Consider the following 13,413-nt stretch of genomic DNA (forward strand, 5'->3'; position numbering starts at 1 on the left):
ACTTCAACATAATAAATTTGTCATTAACATCATAAAACTCCTTTTGTCTTGACTGATTACAAACAGCCTTGGCTTAGGCTATAGCTTTTCATAATGGAATGAAGCAAGCATATTCAAGTAATTGAAGGTTGAAATAAACAAAACAAAAAAAATGGTATGGTCCACCTGTAAGTTATGTTGTGACTATGACAGTCTAACACAGAATGGAGTTGTAAATAAAATGCATTGAATGTGTATAATGCTGCTATAGAACAAAATTTTAGCACATCTTATGAAATTCCCTGAAGGTCATTGAAGGTTGTGTAACATCACATTTGAAGCTTGACTTAATTTCTTACAAGCAACATCTGTTCCTGTAAATAGTAAGGCTAACAAAAGATTTGGGCACAAATGTCAAAATGTTGTGTCACCAGGAGTAGCCCAGAGATGGTGGATAACCACTGTTCTGTAGCATAAGGCTTAGGAGAGCTTGTGTAAAACTAAATAAAGCAGTTGCATGTTGCATGCAAAAAGTTGCAGGACTTACTGGTAGAAGATATTTGGATGACGAAAGTAAAAGCAAGTTCAAAATAGGATTAAACAGCTCACTCTTCCATTACAAACTAAAAAAGATTAAGGAATAATTTCCAGTTCACAGATTCTCTTAAAGCATTCAGAACTATATTTTTATCCATACTGCATTTACCTTATACCTGTCCTCTGTATGTGCTGTGGGTCTCAAGAGAATGTGGGGGTGAGGAGGGCTGGAGAATGGTTGTCCTGGATCAGACATAAAATATATTTCTCTGTTAACGAGAGAAATATTTCTCTGAGAACGGTTGGAACCTTACTCAAGTTCTTTCCTTTACCATCCGTGTCATTCAAGCCCTCAGAATACATCAGTGCAACATAGGCACATAACATGTTTGGAAGCAGTTTGATTGTGTTCCTTTTTCTACTCCATCCATGGTCCTGTCACACATCCTCTTGGTGAAACAGATTACACATTGGGGTGAACAAGATGGAGAATGTGCTATAGTTAACTGCTCTAGGACTATACCACTATTCCTAAGCACTTCTTTCTGTAATGCTAAGGAGACTGAAAGCTGATTGATAATAAAATTCATGGACTCCTTTACTGTATCTCAATTTCAATGTGAGTGAGCATGTGTTTCCCTTGCATCTAAGCACTTTTCCAGATACAAGAGAAGCTACACAAAAGACTAGTGCTGCCTTCCTCACTTTATTATGTTCATTCTTAAATTCACCCCCCTGGAGAAGTTTCCTTGTAATTTAGTATTCAAAGAGTCTTTCTTTTACCGATGACTTCACTTTCTATTTGCAGGAAAAGAACAAAACCACAGACTGAGTTTATCATCAATGTCAGCAAGACTGTTTAGCCACAGCTTTCTCAGTTAGCTGGTTACATAATTAGTCTCAGCTATGTCTTAAAATGAAAGTTGTCACTATCTGCTTAACATACAACACAGAAGATTACAATGGCGTTTGCAAAAGTTGCTGGTTTGGTGACAAAGAATACCTCACAACAAAGATTTTCTTTAAATCAAATATGATTCTTATGCTTAAGTAAATGACACATTTTATATGCAACTTAAATCAACTCTTTAGATTACCATGAGCAAATACAGCTACTTCTGGTTGTCTGTTTCAGACCTTAGTTTAAGACAGCAAGGACAGTCAGTGTTTTTTTTTTCTTCTGAAATTCCGTATCTTACTGTCATGGACAGTCTTTCAGAAATTCTGCTTTATTTCAGCTGCAAGTGCTTTTTGTTCCATAGCAAGGCTTGATTTCTGTCCATTTACGTCAAGTGTAAGGTAGAAATGCTTTCTGAAATGGAATCCCTCTTTTCCTTTAAAACTGCCAATTTAAATCCAAAGACTAAAACAAGGTATTGGTTCACACAGAGGAAAAAAATAAAAAAAAGTGCAGGGGGTTGGGGTAAGGACTGTTTAGGCATAGATAGTCTTTGGAATCCAAGCTGATACTTAAGTTGGGCACATCACTGTGGTTGCCATTTCTGGTTGGTATGTGCATTTTATGAAACAAAGCAGTTTGGGGTCAGTTTTGCCAGGAAGGTAAAGAATTGCTCTTCCTTGTTGCTAAGAATAAAGCAAAGGATGAATGTACTTGTCTTGTGGGAGGACTATAATATTTGGTTTTAAGAAAAAATGTAAATCTGTAATTAGAAAGTGATATTCACTAATTACAGGTTTATTTTTCCTGGGTTTGGAAATACCTAAATGCAGTTACTGTCAGCTCTGTATAGTTAGGAAAATAAATACTATTTTAAGGGACAGATGTTTCAACAACTGTACACATCTGCTTTGAGCTTGTCATTTCTATCTTCGTTTTATTAATCACATCCTTATGCCACAATTAAACTGTTCTAGATTGAGATTTCTATCCTTTGTAAATTGAGAAGGTATTCTTGGATGGTGGGGAGAAGCCATGAACATTCCTAGTAGATGGTCACCAGCCAAATTCTGCAGTCGGGCAGGTTGACTTCATTTTTACTTGGGTAGGAAAAGAGGCCAAATGGGAATGGCAGTATGGGAGGAGCATTATTCACAGGTTACTTTTGCAGAATATATATATATATATATGTGTATATATATATATATATATATATATATATATCAATAAATACATTATACACCTTTGCAAGACTTGAGTTTTTTTAAAAGACCATTACACATATCTACTTCTTCCCCTTCCTATATTCAGTACTGCAAAATATTTCTTGCTGCAGTATGCGTAGTGGTTACACCTGCCTACTCTTAGAAGACACAGAAGCTATTGGATCCTTACAATGACATCTCTAGTACCATCTGCTCCAAATTTATTTCTGAAGTTGCTAATGTACTAAAATTAACTGTTTAAATAAAGTTTGTATCACCGTTGGGGATCCACCAAGACATTACATGTTAGGGAACTATGCTGCTGCAGGGACTGGTCCAGCAAAAAACTCAACTTGAAAGCTCCCATTTAACAGAGCTTGCACTTCCTTATAGTCTGGGAGAATATGATGTAAAAATAAGAGTTTTCAAATAAAGTAATTTCATCACATATATTAAGTTGCAATATGTGAAAGCTTGACATCAGGAGGGGGTTCTTCACAGAGAGGGTGGTTGCACACTGGAACACGCTCCCCAGGGAAGTGGTCACTGCATCGAGCCTGTTTGAATTTAAGAAGAGATTGGACTGTGCACTTAGTCACATGGTCTGAACTTTTGGGTAGACCTGTGCGGTGTCAAGAGTTGGACTTGATGATCCTTAAGGGTCCCTTCCAACTCAGGATATTCTATATTCTATGATTCTATAAAGCTTAGCATTCACTAAGATTAAAAATAATCTTTATAAAGTAAAAATCAATACAAAACCCATGCATACTACAACTTACCTCAATACTTCAATGAAAGCTTTCAGCTTTTGAAGTCATTCATTTCTCAAAGTCAGTGCTTGAACTGGAAATGGAAATAGCTTGTATAGAAGAATCAAGACTTACATCCAAAAAATAGCAGCTTTGTGCTTCCAGTCTCTCCTGTTTTTATTTAAGAGATTCCATGTCTGATTTATTTTTTTTTACACCCGTGTACTGTCTCTTAAAAAGCTCTAATATAAGCTTAATATTCATTCATAACCAAGCTGATACTGCAACAGTACATTTTTAAGAGCTAATACCCTTCAAAAAAGTAAATTGCACTTGCAAATGAAGTAGGCGGCTTCTTAAAATGTAGTTTTATGAAGTAGTTTTGCTTCTTAAAATAGTCACTAGTTTTCATGCTCTCAGGAAAATTTTTGACAACACCCATGACTATACAATTAAGTATCCCTAAGAAGGGGAAGATACAAATTGAGTGCTATCTATTTCAGAATGCCATCATTACAGCTTTCCACACAAGAGTAGCAGGAGCTACAGTACAGTCTGCTTTAAAGCATGGGAGCCACAATCCTCGTTTCCAGAGAACTGGGATTTTCAAGTAAGCTCCTGCTGGTATGGCGTGGCTCTACAATGCTTTAAGCCTAAGGCTATATTCATAGTCATATGCAAGTCTTGAGTGAAAATTATCCCTTCTTTAAAAACAAGAAAAGTTCCTTCACCCTCCACCTACCTCTCTCCTGGTTTGGAGAGATTAAACATCTTACAAAGGTCAAGGCTGTATTCATGGTTAAAATGTAGAGGGAAAAAATTTGAGATAATAATTAACCAGTAGCCATTTAAATGTGTTTCTCAATAAACTGCTTCAAACTCACCTAGTTCAAACTATACATGAACTAGAACAAGTTGTTTTATTACTGCAGAAGAAACGTGTACCTGTTCTCATGTAACCCTACAATAACAGAGAAATGCTGGCTATTCATAGTATTACAAATTACTGCATTTTGTCTTCAGTATTTTAAAAGGTATTAGTTCTTCCTAAGTGCACTATATAATTTACTGAAATAGTTCAGGTCTAAGGTAACTGACTGAGTAACAATTAAAATACTTGAAAGGACAGAATGCTTAGAGGAAGATCTTGGAAACCCAAAAGTCACCTGGGAAAGAGTTCAATAAATCTGTTGATTACCTTGAGTGAAATTAAGAGAACTTGAATCTATGTGTTTATGTCCAAAGAGATACATGGAAAACCAGTCTTTTCACATAGCATGTTCTGATTACATATGTATGATTACAATTAAATTATTGAATGGTTGTCTTTAATCCATCTAAAAAAAAAAAAAAAAAAAAGGCAGTGTTGACTACCACTAGAAAATTGCAAATAAAATGTTTAATTTCAGAAACTGAGTTCACCATTTATAAATACACTAAAACATAGTAAATGCAAAATTAGATTAGGCATAGGTACAGTATTTTAACAAAGCTACAACATTTCTAAAAGGTCATAGACAAATGATGACTTGTTTCCCAAAAGGTATTTAATGAAAACTGAAATGAGGAGATTAATCTTTCTAGAGTTAAAAAAAACATTGGAGAACATTCCTTTCAAATTAAAATGCTGGCTATTCTTTTTCCCACCTTATTTGAAGTTTTGAGGGCTCTATGTCCCATTTGCCCGATGGCCTGTGACAGTTAAGAACCAACCCTACTACATAAAATTCTAAGCAGTGCACCATATCCATAAGGCTATTACTGAAAATCAGAAGATCAGTTATTTCTGTACTAGGAGCTTTAAGATGGGCTGTTTGTCCTGGTTTCAGTTAGCACAGAATTAATTTTCTTCCTAGTAGCTGGTGGAATGCTGTGTTTTGGCTTAGGATGAGAAGAGTGCTGATAACACCCCGATGCTTTAATTGTTGCAGAGCAGTGCTTATACTAAGCCAAGGACATCTTAGCCTTTTGCTCTGTCCTGCCAACGGGCAGGCTGGGGGTGCAGTAAGAGCTGGGAGGGGACAGACCCAGGACAGGTGACCCAAACTAGCCAAAGGGGTATTCCATACCATCTGACGTCATGCTAAACAATATATAGGGGTGGCTAGCTGGGGGGAGGGGGCCGGACTGCTCGGGGTTAGGCTGGGCATCGGTCAGCGAGTGGTGAGCAATTGCATTGTGCATCACTTGTTTGTACATACTATTATTACTTTCCTATTATCACCATTGTATTATTATTGTTATTATTATTTTATTATTATTTTGTTATTATTATTTTCCTGTCTTATTAAACTGTCTTTATCTCAACTCACGGGCTTCACTTTCCATTTCTCTCCCCCGTCCCAGAGAGGGAGGGGGGAGGGTGAGCGAACGGCTGCGTGGTGTTTAGCTGCCGGCCGGGTTAAACCACGACAGTCCTTTTTGGCGCCCAACGTGGGGCGCGAAAGGTTGAGATAACGGCAGATCTGACCAGAGTGTGTTAAACTAAAATTGGTGTAAGGATTAGACCTGCTTAATAGTCACTTGTCATAATGCTGATTGCTTTAATCTCAACTCTGCTGCGCCTGTTTTCCAAATTGAGTATTATAGTACATTATTTTCCGTATTTGCTCTCTGTCGTGTTGTTTATCCTCTCCGGGCCCTGGTTTCAGATCATTATGGTACTGTGTGTTGTAGCAATGGCTTATGAGACGATGAAATATGTGGTCATGACTCTAACTTGTTATTTGTATTCAGTAACATCGTCGACTCTGTACTTTGGAAACTGTATCTTGGAAACTATTAGCAATTATACCTATTGTTTTTTTTCATTAGGGAGTCAATCTGTGGAGGGGAAAGGGGAGGATATTTTTCCTTACTTGCTTACTCTCCCTTTCTCCTTCACCCCCCCTGTATCCTCCTGGGTCACTCTGCCTTCCTCCTTCACCCCTGAACAATGGCAAAATCCTCAAAAATTGGCAGAATGCTTGAAAAAAAGGTGTCATGATTCTGGCAGTTCCAAAGTAACACAAATCATTGTAACGTGCTGGGGCCTGGCTCATGCCTATCGAGCTGCCATTGATACTGCTATCAACTTAGTGACAGACCCTGCGGCCACTCCAAGCCCTGTGACAGATCCAACGGCAGTGACAGACCCTGCGGCCACTCCAAGCCCTGTGACAGATCCAACGGCCACTGTGACCCCTACGGTGGATTCTGCTCCAGCTCCAGCCCCAGCTCCTGCAGCCACTCCAGATCCGGTTCCTGCAGCCGCTCCAGCTCCTGCAGCCGCTCCAGTCCCAGCTCCTGCAGCCGCTCCAGTCCCAGCTCCTGCAGCCGCTCCAGTCCCAGCTCCTGCAGCCGCTCCAGTCCCAGCTCCTGCAGCCGCTCCAGTTCCAGCTCCTGCAGCCGCTCCAGCTCCAGTTCCTGCAGCCGCTCCAGTCCCAGCTCCTGCAGCCGCTCCAGTCCCAGCTCCTGCAGCCGCTCCAGTCCCAGCTCCTGCAGCCGCTCCAGTCCCAGCTCCTGCAGCCGCTCCAGCTCCAGCTCCTGCAGCCGCTCCAGCTCCAGCTCCTGCAGCCGCTCCAGCTCCAGCTCCTGCAGCCGCTCCAGCCCCAGCTCCTGCAGCCGCTCCAGCTCCAGCTCCTGCAGCCGCTCCAGCCCCAGCTCCTGCAGCCGCTCCAGCTCCAGCTCCTGCAGCCGCTCCAGCTCCAGCTCCTGCAGCCGCTCCAGCCCCAGCTCCTGCAGCCGCTCCAGCCCCAGCTCCTGCAGCCGCTCCAGCTCCAGCTCCTGCAGCCGCTCCAGCCCCAGCTCCTGCAGCCGCTCCAGCTCCAGCTCCTGCAGCCGCTCCAGTCCCAGCTCCTGCAGCCGCTCCAGCTCCAGCTCCTACTGCTGCTCCAGTCCCAGCTCCTGCAACTGCTCCAGCTCCAGCTCCAGCTCCTGCAGCCGCTCCAGCTCCTGTGGCCGTGTCAGAGAAACGAGCTGTAGCAGTGCAAGTTGACCCTGCAGAGGGTATTCCAACCCCTGTAGCAGACTCTGTAACAAAGTCAGAGAAACGAGCAGTAGCAGTGCAAGCTGCCCCTGTAGAGAAGGTGAAAAAATGGTATAGAGATTCAGGTCGTTTAGAACGCAGAGAGTCTTCTGCCAACCCAGGTAAGGCTTCTGCCAAAACTAGGTATAGAGATGACGAAGATGACGACGACGCTGGGCCATCAAGGATTCAGGAGGAGGAAGATGAGGATGTCGAAAAATCAACAGTAACTACCCGAAGCCTAAACGAGCGCGAGCTACGAGATGTGCGAAAAGATTTTGGTCGCTGTATAGGTGAGCAGCTTGTCACCTGGCTGCTCCGGTGCTGGGACTCTGGAGCCAATTGTGTGGAATTAGACGGCAGGGAAGCCAAGCGGCTGGGATCCCTTGCTCGAGACGCCGGCATTGACAAAGCAATTGCAGATGGAGCACAATCCACCAGCCTCTGGAGGCGTCTCCTCTCAGCTGTGAGGGAAAGGTATCCCTTCAAGGAAGAACTTTTATGTCTACCAGGCAAGTGGACCACTATGGAGAAGGGAATCCAGTACCTGAGGGAATTAGCCGTACGGGAAGTGATTTATGAGGATCCAGACCAGAGACAAACATCCAAAGATCCAGATGAAGTCAAGTGTACACGACCCATGTGGCGGAAGTTTGTACGGAGTGCACCATCATCATATGCCAGCTCATTGGCAATAATGGCCTGGAAAGAGGATGAAGAACCCACAGTGGATGAAGCGGCTAAACAACTCCGGCAGTACGAAGAAAGTCTCTCCTCTTCCTTACAGGCCTGCGTCTCAGCTGTGGAGAAACTTTCTGAAAAGGTTCACCAACTTGAAGAGAATCTATTGTCCTCCCCACCTGAACCAACCAGTGTCCACCGACCAAAAGAGAACACCTGGGAGAAAACACTTTCTGAAAAGTTTCACCAACTTGAAGAGAGATTATTCTCCTCCGCACCTGTACAAAGCAGTGTCTCAGCTGTCAGGGGTAGGCGTTCACCCACACAAGGAAGACGATATGGTGGGTACTCACCCCGTGCCACCCTGTGGTTTTACTTACGAGACCATGGAGAGGACATGAGAAAATGGGATGGAAAATCTACCGCGACCCTAGAGGCACGGGTACGTGAGTTGCAAAAGAAAACAATCAGGAAAAAGGGATTCTCCGAAAAGTTTGCTGCTCCAACTTCCAGCAGACAGTCCTTCAAACACAGAAACGAAGAAGATTCTGACCAGGATTAGGGGGGCCCTGCCTCCAGCCAGGGGGAGGAAAGGGACAATCGAGTTTATTGGACTGTGTGGATTCGATGGCCTGGCACATCACGCGCACAGAAGTATAAGGCTTTAGTAGACACCGGTGCACAATGTACTATAATGCCATCGAGCTATAAAGGACCAGAGCCCATCTATATTTGTGGAGTGACAGGAGGATCTCAGCAGTTGACTGTATTGGAGGCTGAGGTGAGTCTGACTGGGAATGAGTGGGAAAAGCACCGCATTGTGACTGGCCCGGATGCTCCATGTATCCTTGGCATAGACTATCTTAGAAGAGGATATTGCAAGGACCCAAAAGGGTTCCGGTGGGCTTTTGGTATAGCTGCCTTAGAGACAGAGGGCATTAAACAATTATCTACCTTGCCTGGTCTCTCAGAGGACCCCTCTGTTGTGGGGTTGCTGAGGGTCGAAGAACAGCAAGTGCCAATCGCTACCACAACTGTGCACCGGCGGCAATATCGCACTAACCGAGACTCCCTGATCCCCATCCATAAGCTAATTCGTCAATTGGAGAGCCAAGGAGTGATCAGCAAGACCCATTCACCTTTCAATAGTCCCATATGGCCAGTGAGAAAGTCTAATGGCGAGTGGAGACTAACAGTGGACTATCGCGGCCTGAACGAAGTCACGCCACCACTGAGTGCTGCAGTGCCGGACATGCTGGAACTTCAGTATGAACTTGAATCGAAGGCAGCCAAGTGGTACGCCACAATTGATATCGCTAATGCATTTTTCTCCATCCCTCTAGCAGCAGAGTGCAGGCCACAATTTGCCTTCACTTGGAGGGGAGTCCAATATACTTGGAATCGGCTGCCCCAGGGGTGGAAACACAGCCCTACCATTTGCCATGGGCTGATCCAGTCTGCGCTAGAGCAGGGGGAAGCTCCTGAACACCTGCAGTACATCGATGACATTATTGTGTGGGGTGACACAGCAGAGGAAGTTTTCGAGAAAGGGAAGAAAATAGTCCAAATCCTTCTGAAAGCCGGTTTTGCCATAAAACAAAATAAAGTCAAAGGACCTGCACGAGAGATCCAGTTTTTAGGAATAAAATGGCAAGATGGACGTCGTCAAATCCCAATGGATGTGATCAACAAAATAACAGCTATGTCTCCACCAACTAACAAAAAAGAAACACAGACTTTCCTAGGTGTTGTGGGGTTTTGGAGAATGCACATCCCAAATTACAGTCTGATTGTAAACCCACTCTACCAAGTAACCCGTAAGAAGAATGAGTTTGAGTGGGGCCCTGAACAACGACAAGCCTTTGAACAAATCAAGCAGGAAATAGTCCATGCAGTAGCCCTTGGGCCAGTTCGAACAGGACCAGATGTAAAGAATGTGCTCTACACTGCAGCCGGGGAGAACGGCCCCACCTGGAGCCTCTGGCAGAAAGAACCTGGGGAAACTCGAGGTCGGCCCCTGGGGTTTTGGAGTCGGGGATACAGAGGATCTGAGGCCCGCTATACTCCAACTGAAAAGGAGATATTGGCAGCATATGAAGGAGTTCGATCTGCTTCGGAGGTGGTCGGTACTGAAGCGCAGCTCCTCCTAGCACCCCGATTGCCGGTACTAGGCTGGATGTTCAAGGGAAGGGTCCCCTCTACGCATCATGCAACTGATGCTACATGGAGCAAGTGGGTTGCACTGATTACTCAGCGGGCTCGAATAGGAAACCCCAGTCGCCCAGGAATATTGGAAGTGATCATGGACTGGCCAGAAGGCAAATACTTTGGGATATCATCAGAGGAGGAGGTGGGTCGTGCTGAAGAAGCCCCACTGTACAACCAGTTGCCAGAGAATGAAAAGAAATATGCCCTGTTCACTGATGGGTCCTGTCGTATTGTGGGGAAGCATCGGAGATGGAAGGCTGCTGTATGGAGTCCTACGCGACGAGTTGCAGAAGCTGCTGAGGGAGAAGGTGAATCGAGTCAGTTTGCAGAAGTGAAAGCCATTCAGCTGGCTTTAGACATTGCTGAACGAGAAAAATGGCCAGTTCTCTATCTCTACACCGATTCATGGATGGTAGCAAATGCCCTGTGGGGATGGTTACAGCAATGGAAGCAAAACAACTGGCAGCGTAGGGGCAAACCCATCTGGGCTGCTGCATTGTGGCAAGATATTGCTGCTCGGGTAGAGAACCTGGCTGTGAAAGTACGCCACGTAGATGCTCATGTGCCCAAGAATCGGGCTACTGAAGAACATCAAAACAACCAGCAGGTGGATCAGGCTGCTAAGATTGAAGTAGCTCAGGTGGACTTGGATTGGCAGCATAAAGGTGAATTATTTATAGCCCGATGGGCCCATGACACCTCAGGCCATCAAGGTAGAGACGCAACATACAGATGGGCTCGTGATCGAGGGGTGGACCTGACCATGGACGCTATAGCACAGGTTATTCACGACTGTGAAACATGTGCTGCAATCAAGCAAGCCAAACGGTCAAAGCCTCTTTGGTATGGAGGACGATGGCTGAAATATAAATATGGAGAGGCCTGGCAGATTGATTACATCACACTCCCTCAAACTCGCAATGGCAAGCGCCACGTACTTACAATGGTGGAAGCAACCACCGGATGGCTGGAAACATATCCTGTGCCTCATGCCACCGCCCGGAACACCATCCTGGGCCTTGAAAAGCAAGTCCTATGGCGACATGGCACCCCAGAAAGAATAGAATCAGACAATGGGACTCACTTCCGAAACAACCTTATAGACACTTGGGCCAAAGAACATGGTATTGAATGGGTGTATCACATCCCCTATCATGCACCAGCCTCCGGGAAAGTTGAACGATACAATGGCCTGTTAAAGACTACCTTGAAAGCAATGGGCGCTGGGACGTTCAAAAACTGGGATACGCATTTGGCAAAGGCCACCTGGTTAGTCAATACTAGGGGATCTACCAACCGAGCTGGACCTGCCCAATCAAACCTGTTACGTACTGTAGATGGGGATAAAGTTCCTGTAGTGCATGTAAAAAATATGCTGGGTAAAACAGTCTGGGCTACTCCTGCCTCAGGAAAAGGCAAACCTCTTCGTGGAATTGTTTTCGCTCAGGGACCTGGATACACTTGGTGGGTGATGCAAAAGAACGGAGAGGTCCGGTGTGTACCTCAAGGAGATTTAATACTGGGTGAGAATAGCCCATGAACTGAATTGTACCATGTTAAATAGTATATTATACTGTATGTTATCACTACCATGATTACTATAGGTGACTAATTAGAATGTATGGAAAAGAGTGTAACCTGAGCATGACATAAATGGTATGGAATAAGGGGTGGATAGATGTCCTGGTTTCAGTTAGCACAGAATTAATTTTCTTCCTAGTAGCTGGTGGAATGCTGTGTTTTGGCTTAGGATGAGAAGAGTGCTGATAACACCCCGATGCTTTAATTGTTGCAGAGCAGTGCTTATACTAAGCCAAGGACATCTTAGCCTTTTGCTCTGTCCTGCCAACGGGCAGGCTGGGGGTGCAGTAAGAGCTGGGAGGGGACAGACCCAGGACAGGTGACCCAAACTAGCCAAAGGGGTATTCCATACCATCTGACGTCATGCTAAACAATATATAGGGGTGGCTAGCTGGGGGGAGGGGGCCGGACTGCTCGGGGTTAGGCTGGGCATCGGTCAGCGAGTGGTGAGCAATTGCATTGTGCATCACTTGTTTGTACATACTATTATTACTTTCCTATTATCACCATTGTATTATTATTGTTATTATTATTTTATTATTATTTTGTTATTATTATTTTCCTGTCTTATTAAACTGTCTTTATCTCAACTCACGGGCTTCACTTTCCATTTCTCTCCCCCGTCCCAGAGAGGGAGGGGGGAGGGTGAGCGAACGGCTGCGTGGTGTTTAGCTGCCGGCCGGGTTAAACCACGACAGTCCTTTTTGGCGCCCAACGTGGGGCGCGAAAGGTTGAGATAACGGCAGATCTGACCAGAGTGTGTTAAACTAAAATTGGTGTAAGGATTAGACCTGCTTAATAGTCACTTGTCATAATGCTGATTGCTTTAATCTCAACTCTGCTGCGCCTGTTTTCCAAATTGAGTATTATAGTACATTATTTTCCGTATTTGCTCTCTGTCGTGTTGTTTATCCTCTCCGGGCCCTGGTTTCAGATCATTATGGTACTGTGTGTTGTAGCAATGGCTTATGAGACGATGAAATATGTGGTCATGACTCTAACTTGTTATTTGTATTCAGTAACATCGTCGACTCTGTACTTTGGAAACTGTATCTTGGAAACTATTAGCAATTATACCTATTGTTTTTTTTCATTAGGGAGTCAATCTGTGGAGGGGAAAGGGGAGGATATTTTTCCTTACTTGCTTACTCTCCCTTTCTCCTTCACCCCCCCTGTATCCTCCTGGGTCACTCTGCCTTCCTCCTTCACCCCTGAACAATGGCAAAATCCTCAAAAATTGGCAGAATGCTTGAAAAAAAGGTGTCATGATTCTGGCAGTTCCAAAGTAACACAAATCATTGTAACGTGCTGGGGCCTGGCTCATGCCTATCGAGCTGCCATTGATACTGCTATCAACTTAGTGACAGACCCTGCGGCCACTCCAAGCCCTGTGACAGATCCAACGGCCACTGTGACCCCTACGGTGGATTCTGCTCCAGCTCCAGCCCCAGCTCCTGCAGCCACTCCAGATCCGGTTCCTGCAGCCGCTCCAGCTCCTGCAGCCGCTCCAGTCCCAGCTCCTGCAGCCGCTCCAGTCCCAGCTCCTGCAGCCGCTCCAGTCCCAGC

The sequence above is a fragment of the Anas acuta genome, chromosome 1 (genome assembly GCF_963932015.1).
Source record: "Anas acuta chromosome 1, bAnaAcu1.1, whole genome shotgun sequence".
Lineage (NCBI taxonomy): Eukaryota > Metazoa > Chordata > Aves > Anseriformes > Anatidae > Anas > Anas acuta.